This window comes from Passer montanus, unplaced genomic scaffold, assembly GCF_014805655.1.
Source record: "Passer montanus isolate IOZ18808 unplaced genomic scaffold, ASM1480565v1 scaffold130, whole genome shotgun sequence".
NCBI classification, from domain to species: Eukaryota; Metazoa; Chordata; class Aves; order Passeriformes; family Passeridae; genus Passer; species Passer montanus.
Genome location: NW_024359833.1, coordinates 932239 through 942124, shown reverse-complemented (window position 1 = coordinate 942124; position 9886 = coordinate 932239).

Sequence of the window (9886 nt, the reverse complement as noted above, 5' to 3'; positions counted from 1 at the left end):
CATTTCTCACAAGATTTTCCACACAAACTGCCCCAGGTTGTAGCCTGGACAGGATAAGGGACTGCCCCAACACCTTTATTACCTTCACAGCACACTAGGTACCTCAGACAGGTCTGCAAACTAACCAGTGTTGGATATCCAGGCAAGGCTCAGAAATGAATTAAGAAAGATAACACACGTCTCTGGCAAAGGCAGAGGTTGTAAAATGGGCAGACAACACATTTTATAATTCTCATACTGTGTACAGAGCATACTGTGTACAGAGTGACTACAAAACAAAACTCTCATTTTACATTGCATGTGTCCATTTCAGTTTAAATTTGTTTTTGTCTCACCATTCTCTTATGTCAAGAGACTGATCTCTGGAATAAGAGCAGAAGAGATTATTCAAAACTGTTTTCCTCATGAAAACATGTCATTTTCTATCCTTCTTTTGCAATTCTGAAGAAAGTATGTTTGAATACAAAAAGCAAGGAAAAGCCATGGTACAGCAAGGTGATGTCTAAATGGAAGTTTCCTCCTTTCTTCCCCCCTTTCTGAATGAGAGAGGCACAACACACCCACATCACATCTACCAACATTATTCTGTCACAGAATTCCCTATGGCCAAGTCATTTGGAAGATCCCATTCCAAATGCCTTTCTTAGGCTGAGATTGTTGTGCTGCAAAATCTTAATGGGAAAATGTCACTGAAAGGAAAATAGTCCAACAGTTTGCAGGCAGGGATGTTGGAAATCATGTGAAATTAATGGTGCCCATATATGTACTGCAAAATATATCTGATACCCTCAAGAAGCCTCAAGATTCCTCTAAAATAGTTACAGATAATTCCTTGTAAAATGAACGTTTATTAAATGTGCATTCACAGCTTGCCTGTAAGAAAAAGTAAATTATTTAACCCACGCAGAGAGGCAAGTATCTCAAAGAATGGCATTTCATATCAGGCTGCTTATGAAAATATTTGAATGGCACAGTGCTCTAAGAACACCAAGAGGATCAGACCAGCAACAGGAACATGACATGGAAAAACAGCTCCTGTCTGTGGGAATGTCACACGTGGCACTTGGAGCTTGCTGTCTCCCATTTTTTTCATGAAGAACAATGCCTTTATGATGACTCTTTTCCCCTCATCTTCTTCCACCAGTCATGACAGATGACCAAGCAGAGCTTCCTCCTATTTTCTGCACCTGGCAGAGAGATCACCATTTTTGACAAGTGATGAGTCACAGAGTAAAAGCCTCATCCTTCCTCCAGGTGTTGTGCCCATCTTTGCAAGTTCTCTGGTGCCAAGACCATCTTGATGGGACTTTCTGGAGTATCCTGAATACTTTGATCTTCCCTTCAGACTCCCACAGCCAGCATAACTCTGATTACGTTGCCCTAATTGTCTTGAAAAAAATCACTTATCCTTCTACTTTCATTCTCAGCAGGAAAAAAAAAAGAAAAAAGAAAAAAAAAAAGGCCTGACAAGGATTCTGTTTCATTCAGGCTCTAATCAGAGTTGGCTCTAGTTTTTAAAATATGTAAATACAGGCAGAGATTTGCTTACACTTCATATCTTTTCCTACCTCTGACAGAACAAACTTTTTTCCAAGTGCACGAAATAATTCAAACCCTATGGTTCCTTTTTTCTCTTTGCCAGAAGCATAAACCTATACAGTTCCTTAAAAAAATTAATAAAAACAACTAACCAAGCAACAAAATTTAAAAAAAATTAAAAATAATCCCTCTAGCACAGATAAAAACTAAATCAGGGCGTGAGTCCTTTATCCACTGAGCATTTCTGATCATCTGGGGTTGCTGCTTTTAACCATCTTTTTCTCTGTGCACACAAATTGATTGCAAAGTTTTTTCCACATCACTTTCACGATGTGAAAGCACACGGATGTTTTTTCTTAGACCTGCCAGCAAATCTGAGTGCCAGGAAGTTACGACTCCAATGCTCCCTCCTCACATATAAAATCTCCTCCTTGGCAAACACATCTTAGGAGGACAGGCAGATTCAAACACAGAAGAGCCATTGCTGCAAGTAGGGATGATTCCCAGGGAAAATCTGCTTTTCACAGTGCCACAAGCATCCTCTGTTCCTCTGTGAGCAAGTGGGATCACAGATTGGACATGTGGGGAACCTCACAGAAGAGAAAAAAGCCTTACATCATAGACAACATCACCCTTGGGACTGAAATGTGGATATGGGAACCCTTTTCAAGGGAAGGATTTACTGCACTGTATTTGTGAGAAAGTGTTATATTGCTTTGAAGGCATTCTGCCTTAAAAAACAACTGAGGCAAGTTCACATTCAGCCCTACTTACCCTTCCAGTTCTGTAACAACAAAATCTCTTGAATGAGCCCTTTCATGCAGGGTTTTTGGTACTCCCTGCCTCAGGAACAGAGCATCCAAGCATGTCCATGTCCACACACACCCATGGATCTCTCCTGGCAGCACCTGGGGACTTCATCTTCCCTCTAAGTGGAGTCCTTGCAGAGGGAAGTGCCACATCTCCAAGGCAAGGACTGTTTTTAATCCATATTTCCACAGGCCCTAATGCATTACAGATTTTCACTGTCAGATAACTTTGTGATTTCATAATTCAAAAATGCCCAAGACTTTGATCATAAAGAAGAGCCAACTTACTTGAAAAGCAAATGGCAGCTGGCAGAAAATTATAAAGGTTATGGAAGCTGGAGAGGTGCTGGTGTTGAAACACAATTTTCTTCCCATCATGAGCCTCACGTCCATCAAATGCTGATAAAAATAATTGCTCACAAAGAGAATCCATGGTTACTAGAACTGAAGAGTGTGTTTGTACTGGCTTTAGAGGAGCACTGGGAAGACAGCAACGCTGAAGATCATGCTCTGTTCAGATATCACAGTAAAGAGGGCTTTGGAGAGGTGTCAGAAAGACAAAGGGGGGATCCAGTGTGCTGCACATCCTGAAATCAAAGGAGGAGCAGAGTGCCACAGTGAATCAGGGAGGCTTCCTCTTCCCTCTGCTCCTTCCCAGGCTGCATGCTGCCTACCTGAACTGGGGAAGATGGAAAAGAAAAACAAAGCATCTCCTCAAAGGAGAGGCACTGCAGAGCTGTTTCCCCAAGCACAGCTCAGCTCTCAGCACCCCCTGCCCTGCACAGGCAGCTCTAGGGCAAAAGGAAGGAAAAATCAGAACTGAAAAAGCCTTGTTTTCCTTGTGACACAATTAATCACAAAACACTTTCCCTGGTTCTGGGGTTCCATGTGTTCTCTCACCATCACCCCTCCCACAGGCAAAAAAACAAAAAAACCCAAACAAACAAACAAAGAAAAAAAAACCCACCCCAAAACACAAAAAATACCCAAAAAACAAACTAATTAAAAGATGGCAGAAGCTTCAGACTAAGCCTAGTCAAGCAAAGATGATACAGTCTCTGATTTAAACCTTGTTGTTCACAGGAAGCACAAAAAGCAAGGAGAAGGAAGAAGAGGGGGAAAAAGGAAGAAAAAAATTATCAACAGAACAAAAGGAGGTCTGAGGGAACCTCAAACACTGTAGGTCACCTTCACTTATTTCTTTTTATTTAAGGAATCTGCAACATAAGTACTATGTATCTATTAATAGCTCTCTAAATTAAAAACTGAGGGTCTGAGTAATTTTTTAAATTTTATTTCTGAATGCTTCAAAGGCACAGGTTCTCTTCCATACCAACACACAACAGACTAAAACCTAGGCAGGACAGCAGGATCTGAGGTGCACCCACATTTTGGCTGGAGTAAGGTTCTGCCATTCTGCTTGTGAACACAAACACTGCTCCAAGCCAGCTGCACTCAGTGGAGGTATGGATTTCTGTATGGATTTCACAGCACACACTTCTTGTAAAAGCAGGGCTCTGAGACTTGATCACTTCTTTTGGATTTATCATTTTGACACTTCCAATCCTCATAAAACTTCCACCTGCAATTAACTACTCATTTGCAGGCTCATTCAAGAGGTCAGTGCTTCCTGATCTTGCATATAATTTTTCCCGACCATCACGCCTCAACAAAACCTTTTATGTTTTCCTTTATTACGTTTCATTTTGCTCATGTTGTACTAGAATGTGCCTGCCAAGTCACTAAGAGGTTTGGACTTTGGTCTTTCACAGTGGAAGGGGAAAATAAAAAAGTTGCATTTCATTGTAAAGAATCAAACAACAGGGGAAGGGGAAGAAGATAAAGATTTCTTAACGTAAAATGACATCAGTGATTACTGAAACCTCCTATTTCTTGAAAAGTGCAGAAGTTGGGTCCTACAAACAGGTCTTCCTTGCAAAATATTGGCAAGATGAGAAAAGCTCTCTGAACATAATATTTATTTTTCATTTTCCAGCATAAAAATATGGCAATATGTTGGCTTGACACTTCTAAATGACCAACAAACACAAGACTTATCTTGACTTGTCATAGTTCAGTCACACCTGACAGCCCTAATAGTTCCAGAGCCCCACAAGGCAAATTGTGTGAGAGTGATGCAAAAATCTCATTGCTTTCCAAATACTTCATTGACCAAAAAATACTTGGTGGAACCAGGGATTCCTGGAAGCCTTGGGGAGAAAATGTGGGGCCATGGCATCAGGGATTCCTGCAAGCCTTAGAGAAAAAAAAAAAAAAAAGTGGACCCATTTAACCGAGGATTCCTGCAAGGAGAAAATCTGGGGTTGTGAGATCAGGGATTCCTGGAAGACTTAGGGAGACAACCTGGGCCTATGCAACCAGGGATTCCTGGAAGCCTTGGGGAGAAAATGTGGGGCCATGGCATCAGGGATTCCTGCAAGCCTTAGAGAAAAAAAAAGTGAACCCATTTAACCAAGGATTCCTGCCAGGAGAAAATCTGGGGTCGTGAGACCAGGGATTCCTGGAAGACTTAGGGAGACAACCTGGGCCTATGCAAGCAGGGATTCCTGGAAGTGTTGGGAAAAAAACCAAAAACTGGACCCATGTAACCAAGGATTTCTTCAAGCTTTAGGGAGAAAATATGGGCCCATGGGAACCAGGGATTCCTGCAAGCCTTAGGGAGAAAATGTGGGGCCTTCTAGGATCAGGGATTCCTAGAAGCCTTAGGGAGAAGACCTGGACCCATGAGGATGAGGGATGAGGGAATCCTGGAATCCTTGGAGAAAAAAATGTGGACCCATTTAACCAGGGATTCCTGGAAGCCTTAGGGAGACAACCTGCACCCATGGAATCAGGGACTCCTGGAAGCCTTGGAGAAAAAAATGTGGACCCATTTAACCAGGGATTCCTGGAAGACATAGAGAAAAAATGTGGGCCTGTGGGACCAAGGATTCCTGGAAGCCTTAGGGAGACAACCTGCACCCATGGAATCAGGGACTCCTGGAAGCCTTGGAGAAAAAAATGTGGACCCATTTAACGAGGGATTCCTGGAAGACTTAGGGAGATGTAGACCCACGGGAACCAGGGATTCCTGGAAGACTTAGAGAAAAAATGTGGGCCCATGGGACCAAGGATTCCTGCAAGCCTTAGGGAGACAACCTGGGCCCATTTAACCAGGGATTCCTGGAAGCCTTAGGGAGAAAATGTAGACCCATGGAATTGGTACACAGCATGTAACCAAGAGGGGCTTTTCCTGCAGTGCTGCAGAAAACACATCAGTCCAACGAGTCAGGAATTAACTCCTGGGCCTGTGGTGGTGGCCAGCAAAGATCTCCACAGCTGCCCCAGCCACAGGCCATGGCAGGGGATGTCTGCTCATCCAGTCTCCCTTTTGGCACAGCACAAGGCTGAGCCTCTGCTGTGGGTGGTTTTGCATGTGCAAAGTCAGGCCAGGGCGGAATGTGAGAGTGATTCAGCCCTCATTGTCGTGGTCTGGGCAGCAGGCCAGCCCTTCCTGCTCAGGGCTGCACTTCTCCAAGGCTGGTCCAGCCCGCTGTGCTGCTTAAACTGCAGTGCCAGGGCTGGTGGCACACTGCAGGGCTTGTCTCTGCTCCATCCTCCTGTCCATCAGTGTCCCCAGTGCACACAACACTCATGTGGAACAGCTGGTGACAATTCAGCATGAATTATCAAAGCTGAGGGGTTGAAATAAGAGCTATGTGAATTTCAAGTTGTGTTCTTCCTACTCAGGCATCAATCGACATGAAGTATCAATGTATTAAATCGGGATTGTATTTAAAGTATTGATCAGGATTTCAAAAATATTTTCCCTACATGTTCCACAAATATGTAGGGAAAATTCCTACATATTCCACGAATTCCTTCAGGTGAGGAGTTCAGGAATTTACGAGCCTTCATTTTCAGGGAGAACACTGAATTTATTGTGTTCCTTTGTAACTCGCACTCCTGTCTCCTTCTGTACAGTAAAATGAAGGAAAATAGGGGAACAGGGTGGGAGGAAAGGAATTAAAAGCTCAGAGACTTATTTTAGGCTTTCCTTAGATGTGTGTGTTCACGTCAAAACTTTTGTTTTAAAAATTTGGGGTAGAGAAAAGGTGTAAACTCCCTTTCTGGTAAAAGAAAAAATACTGAGAGAAATTAACTTTTTTCTTTGGTAAATTGCTTTGGGATAGCAATTACTTTTGTATTAAACACTTTTTGTATTTCCATCTAAAAAAGACAGGACAATGTGGGAGTTAAATAAATCTGCAGTGTATCAGCACAGTGAAGACAGCTGAAGTAAAAAGGTATTTTTGGCAGATTGAGAATATGAAGAAATTAGGTGCCCAATAATTTGTGACTACCAGCATTTTAACTTTATGACTGTTTTGTCCAAACAGAAATGTTTTGGTACCACCCCCATTTCCATCATAAGGCCATTTCCAAAATCAATTAAACTATTTGGGCCATTCTTTGATTTAGAGGATTTCCCTCTAATGAAGAACAGGAGCTCTGGCAAATGATGCAGACCTGAGCCAAGGAGTAAGGAGGGATAAAAAAATGTCTCCACCTCTTACAGTAGCAGCCTCAGTTTGAAAGGATCCAGACAATATCATTAAAAAGAGCAATGTTTCTGCCAGCCTCTGCAAGGACCAGTAGTGACACAGAGCAGCAGCAACTGGGCAACCCACCCTGCTCCCACCCTACAGAGCTGAACTCTGGGGAAAATGGGGGAATGGAAGAGAAGGGAAACACTGAATTACAGTCATAAACCAAGATATTCACAAAGCAAATGAGAACTCAGCTCTATCATCATCACTTTACTGAAGGGGGGGGTCTTTCCTCGTTAGCCCAGACCTGTTTGCTGAAGCACAGAAATGCACTTGGCTGAAGTAAGGACTTATATTTGTAAACATCTTGCTCTGGGGAAAAAAAAAAAAGTAAAAAAAAAAAATTTTTAAATTTTATTTTAATTATTGCTGTTGTTGTTTGTTTATTTTTGATGGGGAGCACAGGGAAAGAATAAAAGATAGGCAGGAGTTTATGTTTTCCCTTCAAGCCTCTTCTAATTTGACTGAGTTTGTTCCTGTCCCTTCCAGCATCACTGTCACATTTGTCACTTTATTCAGCTATATCTAAAGCCCTGTAAAGAATAAGGAGAGTGAAAAAAATCAATGTGGTTAAAGAGAAAAATCAAGAATTCAAAAAGCTGAAATTGTTTCCAGGAAAAGAATGTAAAGGGGAAATTAATTGTGGCACAAAAGGCAGAAATGCAGGCAGAAGAGAGAACAAATCATCAAGAGGTCTCGAGTTATTTATTACGTCCTCTTTCTGCATGATGAGGAGCAGAAAATTCAGCAGAGTCACCAGGTCTGACTGACAGCTGAGCTCAGGGGAGAGTGTGGAGGGTAAACCAGCCCTGTGCCCCACCATGGACTGCTGAAAACCAGGGTTTTGCCCTCCAGAAAACTCTGTTTTTCTGGGGAAGAAGGAAGGAGTGAAAGGGGCACTCACCAGAGCATCTCTCCAAGACTGAAGCTGCTGTGAGAGAATTTACAGCACAGGCTGATGAAATTAACAGGCAGTGGGCATTCAGCAAGAAATACAAAGGATGAACAGCTTAATTATGGCCAGCATATGTAATCTCTCACTTCAAATACTTTTGGTACTGGAGGACTGAAGGTTGATTTTTTTTTTTTAATTTAATTTTTTTTTAGGACTGTAGGAAACTACAGGTCTGTTAACAACGCCAAAAGGAAGAGATTACATTAAAGCACAGAACCAGAGGGCACCTGGATAAATAAAATCTAATTGAGAAGGTTTTTAGCATGACTTCTGTAAAGAAAAGCCTCTTACAGGCCTTTGAAGAGATGAACAAACATTTGCATAAGGGTCTTTCACACAATATCATCTGCTTGGATTTCTTACAGATCCTGACAAGGACTGTAAGACCTGAGGCCTCTAAGCAACCGTGGCACAAAGGGGTAGTCTTGACAGGTATGGATATTTCATAAAAAGGAAGCAGAAGGGCTGGGATAATGGCCAGCTCCTGCAAAGGTCACCCCCCTACAGTGACCTGTGCTCTTCCACACATCCATATCTGACCTGGAAAATGAGGTGAACAAGCAGGTGAAGTTTTGTGGGAGATGCAGATCTCCTCAGGGCAGTGAGGAAAGCAGGGAGGGATCACAGTGAGGCCTGGGGGCAGCGACTGGTGGTTTTTGTGAAAATGTCAGCTCAGTGCCTGGCAGCAGCCGGAAAAACAAACCAAATGTTGAGAGCTGCTAGGAAAAAAATAAATGCAAAGCCAAACAGATGACATGGCTGTGCTGCTGTATACATCTGTGACTTGCCCATACCTTAGTGGTATATGCATTTTGTTTGAACTTTGTTGGCTGGGCAGCTGCAATATTCTTCTGTACCTCCCTGAACAGGCCTGCTGGAAATGTGTGTGTACAAGAAATTTTCCATTAAAAAGGTAAATTACACCCCCTTCCCATTGCTGTACACAGGACTTCTAAAATCAGAAGGGTTTCAATAATATTTGTTGATCCTTTTTGGCCAGAAACATAAGGAAAACAAATGTAACCTTTTTCTTTCTTTTGTCTGTCTTCAAATAAATAAAAAAAATGTGAGAGAGGAAAGGAAAATAATAACAATTTTATTAAGATCACTTAAGAAAACTTAAAATGCTTTAAATGTTTTTTTCCAATGGAAAACAAATTCTTTTGTCAGATGGTTCTTATATCAACAATGCTGTGCATTCTGAACATAACTGCAAATACTGTAGAATTAATCTTCTGGAGAGGTGCTGGAAAAACAGAGAGAGAAACAAGCCAAGCAAAGCAACACAAAGTTGTCATCAGCTTTCAGATTCCCAATCAGAACCTTGAGATACCATTGCAATGTCATTGATGCAACTTCACAGGAACAGAAAAAAAGCACCAGGAAGATGCATCACTGTGGAATATCTCCTAGGGACACACAGTGTGAGTTTTTGTTGCTTTTACTGCGTTTAAAAAAGGATTTTGGAAGCACTGGAAAACATATGAGTTGTCCCTCATCTCATGACCTACTGGAGATGACCTCAGGAATGTTAAGGTTTGGGAGCTGGCAGCCACATTTGATAACATTTTATAGCAAAAATGTCAGTGGTCAAGCATCTATCTGGTTTTCTACTTACTGGAAAGAACGGAAATCGGTAAGATAATATTTAAAAAATAGCATAGTGACTAGTATTGGCTAAAAATTCTGAGAATTCTTAATTTATCTAATGGCATATCATCAAAAAGGTTGACAAGAAAGGAGTAAATTAACTTTTAAGAGGGCTGCACAGGTGAAAAAAGCAGCATCCTTCAGTGGAGAGCCTATTCTCCTCTAAACTCTGCACCCACCTCCTTGGGAGGTTTAAGCCTGGATTGCTGTCAAAGGCTATGTGGGATCTTGTGCCACAAAATTGTGGTTCCGTGGTTGGTTTAACTTTCTCTTTGCTTCTCAGCCTTTACAAACCTGATTCCAAATGGGGTATAGGCACCTGG